This window comes from Camelus ferus, chromosome 13, assembly GCF_009834535.1.
Source record: "Camelus ferus isolate YT-003-E chromosome 13, BCGSAC_Cfer_1.0, whole genome shotgun sequence".
Lineage (NCBI taxonomy): Eukaryota > Metazoa > Chordata > Mammalia > Artiodactyla > Camelidae > Camelus > Camelus ferus.
In genome coordinates, this window is record NC_045708.1 from 6968656 (window position 1) to 6978446 (window position 9791).

The 9791-nt window shown below is 41.3% G+C and overlaps 1 non-coding gene across 1 annotated transcript; it reads right to left on the reverse strand.

Moving 5' to 3' along the window:
• Positions 1–6948: 6948 nt before the first annotated feature.
• Positions 6949–7095, reverse strand: LOC116668352. Its single transcript, XR_004325522.1, has one exon.
• Between the last annotated feature and the right edge of the window lie 2696 nt (positions 7096–9791).

Consider the following 9791-nt stretch of genomic DNA (forward strand, 5'->3'; position numbering starts at 1 on the left):
TCTAGCGGGTCATCGGTGAGGAGTGCTTATCGTGAGTGGGGCCAAGGAAAGCCTAACCAGAGCAGGTGCTGGAGACAGCAGAGGGGGAGGCTGTTGAAAGGGTGAGTAATAGAGTGCAGGGGAGAAGGGGAGGGGACGTGGGGTTAAGGAGAGGTTTTTATTTTAAAGGAAGGAGATAGTCCAGCTTATGTGTCTGCTGACGGGGACGAGTGACCTCAAAGGGAGAACCTGATGATGGGGCGAGACCAGAACGGAGACTTGGCCGGAGTGATTCCCTCCAGGTGGCTGGTGGGCTTGGAGGTAAGTCCCGGGTCCTAGGGGAGCAGCGCCGTTCATCTGCAGTACTAGGAGCCGACGTGTATGTGCGCGCAGCTCCCAGACAGCTAAGTGACAGAGCGGGCATGGGATGGGGCCTCCTGGTCACTGTGTTCTCTCTGGGACTCGTCGGTCAACTCTAGTCCACGTCTTCCTGAACTCTGCTGGACGTTTCAATGAAACTGTTTTTATAAAGTGGATTGTCCCCTACACCTTGGCCTCATCCAGGGTCACATAGGCGCCATGCTCTCACAAGGCTGACAGTACAGAGTGTCAGGAGGTCCCGTGGAGCTGTACATGTTTATTTAATGCATTACTTTTACATCTGACTTTTCTTGTTACTCCACTTTTGGTCAGGTGGAGATTTTTATATTCTCCCTTAGAAACGTGTGTTCTCTGCACTGTCCTAAATTTTTATCTTTTGTGCACACATCATATGCTTACACTTGAGAACGTAAGGTCTCTGGGTTTTTTCAAAATTGCTTTCTTTCTGCCTAGCCTGCCAACAAGCCATTTGACTTCAGTTGCAAGAATTATACAGCAAGTGAGTGGCAGAGCTGGGATTTTCAAATCTGCCCCAGCTAGTACGTTACTTCCACGCTCCCTATGTAAGTCAAACAAAGGATTCAGCCTTGGAAGGTTTGCACAGAAGGGCTGTTTTTGTAGAATTCCTGCCCAAGCTTTGATTTGGGATTTGGGGAATTAGGGCAAGGCAAAAAGTTATAATAAAGGTGAACAGTAATGTGAGTTGACTTAAGCTTTGTAAGCCAAACATTGGAGGATTTTCTAAAAACTAAAGGTCAGCATGAAGCCTCAGTCCCAGTGAGCCCTGACTCTACCCCATTCATCTCTGGGGAGACTTGCCTTTGTCCCAGCCCTGCTTTCCTGAGCCAGTTAGCTGTAGTTTTCCAACCATGCTGGGGAGCAGTATTTCTTGCAGGCTGTTACCGCCTTAACAAAGAAATGAGAAGGCTGTGTAGCATGTACTGTTAGTAATGGTTTGATTAGGTATTTAAACATGTTTGCCTCAGATGATTCTGTTCAGTGGAAACTTGGGTGTGTCCAGATGTTTAGTCACATTGACTCAGCATGATTTCTCCCTTGCCAAATCTCAGACTAGAGCAATCAATTTTCCTGCAGCAAAATCTGGTGGGAGGCTTTCCTTGTAACTGAGCCTCACAGAAGAAGGAAATAATTGTAAAAAAAAAAAAAAAAAAAAAAAAAGTTATGAGAGGCACCAAGGCCCTCTCAGAGAAAGCCACTGTGTAAAATTCTACCTGTAAAATTTCTGCAAGTGCTGTTGATTCCCTGGAACTAGTCATTGAAAGCTAATTTCAATATTGCTTTCTATTTAAAGTCAACTCAACATCTCTAACACTCAGATAAACCCAACTGCTATGTGAAAGTCTGTCTCTGCGAGTTTGCATGATTATGGCCTGCTCATCTGATTAAGCAAGGGCACTGGGCCCGGCCCCAGCGGATCTGGGTTAAAGTTCAGTTCTGCCACGAACTAGCTGAGAAAGTCAGCTTCCCTGAGCTGAGTTTCTTGGTCAAATTAGATAGTATTAATAATGGTATCTTAAAATTGTATAGCATCTGAAGTTTACAAAGAGCTTTCATAGACATAGCTCATTTTGATGTGAGGAGGGAGGCAGGACAGACAGGAGGCGGCATCCCTGCAGTCACGGAGCCTGCAGACTGTTGTTAGCCCCAGAGAATGGATGGCAGGAGTTTGGGGAGGTTTCCATGTTTGTCCTTTTTGAAGTTGCTCCTGCATTTTCTGATTCTGGGTCTCTCTCATTTGCTACAAGGCTGAGGTGCCAAATCCAATCTGGGAAAGAGGATGAAGATCTCCGGAATGATAAATACATAACTAAATATATACTTTATATTAAGTATATATGAGTATATAGCTGAAATGATACTTTGTATTACTTCTCCTAATTTTTAAAAAAAAAATCTAAGATTGTTTGAACCAGTAATCATAACATGTATTATTGGGCTTCAAATATATATTGATAAAATATACATGACAGTAATAGCAAAAAGGAAGAGCAAGAAGATGGAGCTATATTGTAGTAAAGTTTCTGTATTTACCAGAAGTTTTCAATATGAAGCTGAAGTACATTGTAATAAATTAAAGATGTATATTGTAATCCCTCAACAACCACTAAGAAAATAACTCAAGATACAGTTCAAAAATCAAACTGAGAGGAAAAGAATCAACCTCAAGATTAAGATAGTACACACACATACACAAATTAACACAAAAGAGCAGTGAAAGGAGAACAGGGGAACAAGGAAGACATGAGACAGAACACATAGCAGAATGGCATCCACGTAGCCGGCCATATGGACAATATACATTACACGTGAAAAGACTAAACATTCCCATCGAAATGCAGAGGTTGTCAAACTGGATGTTAAAAAGGAAAATCCAACTATATGCTTTCCACAAGAGACCTTTTGATTCAAAGACACATAGTTTGAAACTAAAAGGTTTTAAAAACTTTACAATGTAAACAGTAATCACAAGAGAGTCGTAATGGCTATATTAACACCTGGCAAAACTGACCCTAAGACAAGAAATATTATTAGAAACAGAGAATTGTTTCATGATGATAAAGGGTCAGTCCAGCAGGAAGTTATAACCACTATAATTGTGTATGCACCTAGCATCAGACATGAGCAAAAACTTATAGAAGTGAAATGGCAAACAGATAACTGAAAATTCATGATAAAAACGAATGAGGAATAGGAGAGAAATTCCTCAATCTTTTGAAAGGCATCTATGAAAAACCTAAAACTAGCATCATACTTAGTTGTGAAGAACTGAATGCTTTCCCCCCAGGGTGGGGGGCAAGGCAAGTATGTCACCTCTCACTGCTTCAACCAGCACAGTACTTGAGGTTGTAGCCACTGCAATAGGTGAAGAAAATAAAAGGCATTCGGATTGGAAAGGGAGAAGTAAAATTGTGTTTATTCACAGATGACATGATTACAGATGGCAAAGTCTCTGGATAGAAGATCAACCTACAAAAATTAGTTGTGTTTCTCTGTATCACTATTGAACAATCTGAAAATGGAATTAGGGAAATTCCATTCACAGTAACACCAAAGGTTGTATTTGGAATACAGCTAACAAAAGAAGAGCAAAGCCTATCTATACACTCGGTCTGTGAAACATTGCTGAAGCAAAGGAGATCTAGACCAATGGAGATGGCAGTGCTCCCCAAATAGTCTACAGATTCAGTGCACTCCCTGTAAAATCTCAGGTGCCTTTTGTGTGGACATTGACAAACTAACTCTAAAATTTACATAGAAATGGGAAAGGACCTAGAATAGCCAAAACAATTTTGGAAGAGTATAAAGTTGAAGAACTTAAATTACCTGATTTTAAAGCTTACTATAAAGGAATCAAGAGAGTATGGTATTGTCATAAAATCAGTGGAAAAGAATGGAAAATCCAGAAACAAAAAACATTCACATTTGTGGTTGCTAGAGAGGGTGTGGAGAAAACGGAACCCTCCTACACTGTTGGTGGGAATGTAATTTGGTGCAGCCACTACAGAGGACAGTATGGAGGTTCCCTAAAAAAACTAAAAATAGACTTACCATATGATCCAGCAATCCCACTCCTGGGCATATATCTGGAGGGAACTCTAATTCAAAAAGATACATGTACCCCAATGTTCATAGCAGCAGTATTTACAGTAGCTAAGACTTGGAAGCAACCTAAATGTCCATTGACAGATGACTGGATAAAGAAGATGTGGTATATATACAATGGAATACTACTCAGCCATAAAAAAGAATAAAATAATGCCATTTACAGCAACACGGATGGACCTAGTGATTATCATACTAATTGAAGTTAAGCCAGAAAGAAAAAGACATACCTTATGCTATCACTTATATGTGATAAATGGAACTGGGATTTGCAGATACTAACTACTACATGTGAAATAGATAAAGTCCTACTGTATAGCACAGGGAACTGTATTCAATATCTTGTAGTAACCTATGATAAAAAAAGAATATATATATTAAAAAAATTCACATTTGTGGTCAACTGATTTTTGACAAAGGTGCCAAGGCAATTCAATGGGGTCTGTTCAGCAAATATTGAATAATTGGATATCCATATCCAAAAATATGAACTTGGACCCTTAACTCACAGGTTACACAAAAATTAACTCAAAATGAATTATACTACATGTAAGAGCTAAAACTATAGAACTTCTGGAAGAAAACATTGGAGAAAATCTTTGTGACTTTGGGTTAGGCACAGATTATTTAAAGATACGTCACTAAAAAGTAAATTGGACTTTACCAAAATTTAAAACTTTTATTTTTCAGAAGAAGCTATTGAGAAAATGAAAAGGACAAGCCACATAACTGGGAGAAAGCATTTGTAAATCATATAGCTGATAAAGAACTTGTATTTAGAATACATGAAGAACTTTTAAAACTCAGTATTCAAGCAAACTATGCTTTTAAGAAAAGAAAAAGAAAAAACAAACAGGAAAAAAGTAGGCTGCTCTTAGTGAATGGCTTCCAAAGAATAAAATATAGAAAGGGGGGAAAAATGACTTTATAGTGAAGTCACTTGACAAACACTACCTTAGCCAGATGATCAAAGTTAGTATCATTGGTATTGATAACATGTACCTGTAATACGATGTCATGAGAATGGTACTTTACCTCTGTGGTATTCTTCTACAAAATCTATAACCATAAGAAAAAACATCAGACAAATTCAAATTAAGGACATTCTATAAATACCTGACCAGTATTCCTCAAAACCATCAAAGTCATGAAAAAATAAGACTAAGAAACTGTCATAGACCAGAGAAAACTAAGGAGACATGGTGACATAATGTGGTGTCCTGGATAAGAGCAGAACAGAAAAGGGGAAAACTGGTACTTCTAATAAAGTCTGGAGTATAATAGTATTATACCCATGTTGATGTCTTAGTTCTGACAAATACACCCTGGTAATGTTAAGATGTTCACAATAGTAGAAACTAGGTGAGGGCTACAAGGGAACTTCCCGAACTTTCTGTGCAACTCTTCTATAAACATAAATCTATTCTAATGTTTATTTTAAACAAACAAGCTAAAGATTTGAATGGACATTTAACCAATATGTGAATAGCTAATAAGCACTGGAAAATGTGCTCAACATTATTTGCCATTAGGGAAATGCAAATTAAAACCACAGTGAGATGCTACTGCACACCCACTAGGATGGCAGTAATCATAAAGACAGTATCAGGTGTTAGCAAGGATGTGGAGACACTGGAACCCTCATGCACTGCTGGTGGGAAATGGCACAACCAGTTCAGAAATAATTCAGCAGTTCTTAAAAACTCAAACATACACTTAACTGTATCACCTAGCAATTTCACTCCCAAATATCTACCCAAGAGAATGAAAACATATGCCCACACAATGATTTGTGCATGAATTTTCAAAATAGAATTATTTATTCTTTATTGCCCAACCTAGAACAATTTGTGTATCCATCAACAGATAAATGCATTAACAAGTTATGCACAATGAAGTATGAGTCAGCAATAAAAAGGAATGTGCTGCTCACAAATACAGTGATATGGATAAGCCTCAAAAACATTCCACTAAGGGAAAGAAGCCAGACAAAAACTACATACCATTCCATTTACTTCTAGGAATAAACAAAACTGTATAGACATTAAGTAGATCATAGGTCCTGAGGTGGGGGTGGGAGCAGAAATTGACTACAAACTGGCACTATTGGGGTGATGGAAATGGTGATGGTTACACAGCAGTGTAAATTAACTAAAAATATCCAGCTGTATGCTTCTATAATGTATGAATTGGTTGGCATGTAAATTATACTTCCATAATTTTTTTAAACAAAAGGACGGTGCTATGAAGAAGTGATGATCTCATTTTAAAGTAGGATGCCAATATAATTTATCATTCAAGCCAGAACAATTTTAAGAGTGAAAGGGGTTGCTATTAAAACTCTGCAAGAAGACAGCTGTGAACAAGGATTGTCGCAGACCAACTGGCTTGAATGGTATCCCTTTTACAAAACTGTCACTGGATAGCAACAGTTAGTGGCCATCTGCTAGGCGGGAACAAGATAGAGACATGGTCCCTGTCCTGTCGGACTGATGGTGCAGTGAGGGAGATGGGAGAGAAAGCAGGCAGTGACAGTCGCTGTGCTCATGGCACACAACAGGGAGGCATCTAAGTCATCCTGGGAGAGGAGAGGAACCCGTGAGCCAGGACTGCAAGGTGGTAGGAGGCAGCAGGGTCAAGAGCAGGCAAAACACCACCGGAGGCCAGAACCAGAAGGTAGTTCAGTGTCTGGAACAGTGTGCCAGCAGGGAGATCCCAAAGGGAGAGGACAGAGGTGAGCCCTGGTCTCAGCACTGCTGTGTTTTGTGAATAAAAGACCCGAGTGCTTGAATCTGAAAGGAAAATGTATCACCTGGGCTGGAGATGCAGCAGAGAAAAGGCTGTGGCACCACCCTGGCTAAGTCAGTCACATTGTCAGCCCTGCGGACCCAAGCTCAGACTGAGGTGCACGTTCCCAGGCATTGTATCAGGATGCTCTGGAGAGAAACACATTTTTTTTTTTGGTCCTGTTTGCAGTATCATAAATGATCATCAAACTGCTGCTAGAATGTTCCCACCTATTACTGCAAATAAAACCCAGGGAAAAGCTCCCCTGGGAACTTCCTGTAAGTCAGGGTTGGGCTGCCTGGTATGAGGTTGCACCCAGAAAAAAGCATTTTTAATAGGATGTACTGGTGCACCCTAAAGGGGTGTAGAACAGAGGAAATGACTCCAGGCAAAAGGAGAAGTCGCCCGGGATGATGTGTTTGGATCAGGAAAACAGATACTGTGAAATGCTTGGGTGTGTCATTGTCAAGGGGGAATTTTTTCTACAGCAACAGTCCACATAACGGACCATTTTGCTGCCAGCTGAGCTTGGTCCGCAGGAGCCACTCAGGAACTCTGCAAGCAGCTGTGACGGTGTTCTTCTCCCTCTCTCCCCAGAAGTTTACACAAGGAAGCCTGGGACACATTTTTTATTCAGTCCCATTTTCCATGATGGTTTATATCTCTCCCTTCTGAGTCCTTTCATTAAAAAGGTAGAAATTAATATCTCGGTACTAAGTCCTGGACACAAGTCCCTTGGTTTCATTTAACCCTAGAGCTACCCTGTGAGATTTTCTCCTTCCTGTTTTACACACAAGGAAACAGATTCGATAACCTGGGCCAGCTGCACAACTAGAAAGAAGTGGAAGCAGAGCCAGCTGAGGTCAGTGTGACACCCAAACCCACAGCTTTCCCTCTCCAGCAAGCAGCTTCCAACAAGGACATTCCAGATCATTTGAGAAGCCATCTGTCCAACCACAGAGGCTCTCTCCCAACCCCAGGTTTTACTAGAAGTGACCTTGGGGCGCATCCAATCCACCCCAAAGAGGAAGGTCCAGTGTCTGCCACTAAGTGACCAAGCAAGTCTCGGCTCTCTGAGTCCCGGTTTCCTCGAATCTAAAGAGTTTAGCTAGGTCAGTGGTTCTCAAACCTGTTAAGCTCAGAGCCCTCTTATACTCTTAAAAATTATTTAGGACCTGAAGAGCTTTTGTGTGTGTGCATCGTATCTATTAATATTTACCATTAAAAAATTGAAACTGAGAAACTTTTGAATATCAATTTCCCAAAATAAAAGAAAATGCAGTGAGATGAGTGGCACTGTTTCACAGTTTTATAAATCTAATGTCCTGTTTCATATAGCTTAAGACAGCTGGATTCTCATATCTGCCTCTGTATTTAATCTCTTCCATATCATATGTGATGTAGCCCGTGGAAAACTCCACTGTACACTTGTGAGAGGATGATAATGAAGAAAGTAAGAGAATGATGATGAAGAAGGCAAATGACATCTTACTGGTGCCATGGAAATACCTCCATCCCCACTTCCCCCTGAAAGGGTCTCAGGGGCTTCCAGACATCCTGACCACTTTCTGAGACTTGTCTCCGAACTTGGTCCATAGACCACCAGCACTCAGAATCACCTGGGGGTCTTAATAAAATGCACATTTCCTGGCCTACCCGAGACCTGTGGTGTCAGAACTCACGTTTAACAAGTCTCCTTGCACAGTGGAGTCTGGGGACACTGGGCTGGGAGAGTTTCAAGATTCCTGCCAGCCTGGTTCATTCAGAGCTACCAGGTCATCTGTTTTGGTAGAGCTGGGACTAAGGCCCAGGTCTCAGTGCAGAGCATGCTGTGGCTGTCAGCTTGTGCTCTCTGGTTTGCCTGGCTTATCAGGGCCCATCTCCCCATTCACTTCTTTTCCATTCTGGGAGCTGCCGAGGGCAGCCAGGCACCTTGCTTATAGCTTTAAAATAAACCTCAGGCTTGCTTATGACTACATTTCTGCGTCCAGTAGAAGCAAGAAGAAATGAAGGAAGGGACTTATGGGACGGGGACCTCTTGTGCCCTCAGGAGGAATTCTGTGCTAAGCCTGGCACCACCTAGACATCTGTACAGAGAGTCAACCACAGTCCATGAATGCCATACCAGGCGATGGGGGAGTAAAAGAGAAAAGGAAAATTGTACCATCAGGAATGTTAGGCCTGGCTGAGGCAAAACAGGCAAATATGGAAGCAACTCAAAGAAAACAAATTGATATAAAGAATATTTATATTAGGAGAAACCCTAACACAGAAAAAATAATTACAAGATAAAGTAGACTGTGATATCATTTTAAAATTTCAGAGTAAGATTCCATTATTGCATTAAAAAATAGTTACTGTGATTTAATTAACACACAACTTCCAAGAGGAAAAAAACCGATATGGTGGGACATTTGCTAACATGGAAGTTATAACAGTATCTGTTAAGACTTTATTACAAAGTAACCTGTGCAATTGGTGTAATGGAAATAGCCTTGGCCTTGAGTCAGTCACAATTGGGCCACGAACTAGTCATTAACAGTTGTGTGACTTTAGTAATTGTACATCTGGTGAGCACTTACTATGTGCAAGGCACTATTAGGTGACAGGAAACATTCACAGAAAGCAAAAAACCCTAAAATGTACGGGAGGAGCTAAGCCTCTTTCACAAGCATCTGCATTGGAGGTGGCAGAGTTCAGTGCTGAGGGTCAAAATGCTTCGTGTGCCAGGGACTCGTGCACGTGGGAGGTGGTATTTAATGTCCTGGACCAACCGTTCACCAACACGTCGTCTCCAGCTTCCCAGCTGTATGGGAAGAGTTCAATGACATGACCTCTAAGACGGGCCCCATCACATCCCAGCAAGTACGTTCCCCGCTTGTTTTCTCTGAGCCTGTTTCTTCACTTGCAAAAGGGGGCTACACGTCTCCCACATAGGGTAGTGGTGAGGGGCAACATTTTCTGGCACCCATCACACGTGTCCGCAGACAAGAATACACCTGGGACCCTGCCTGGGGTCA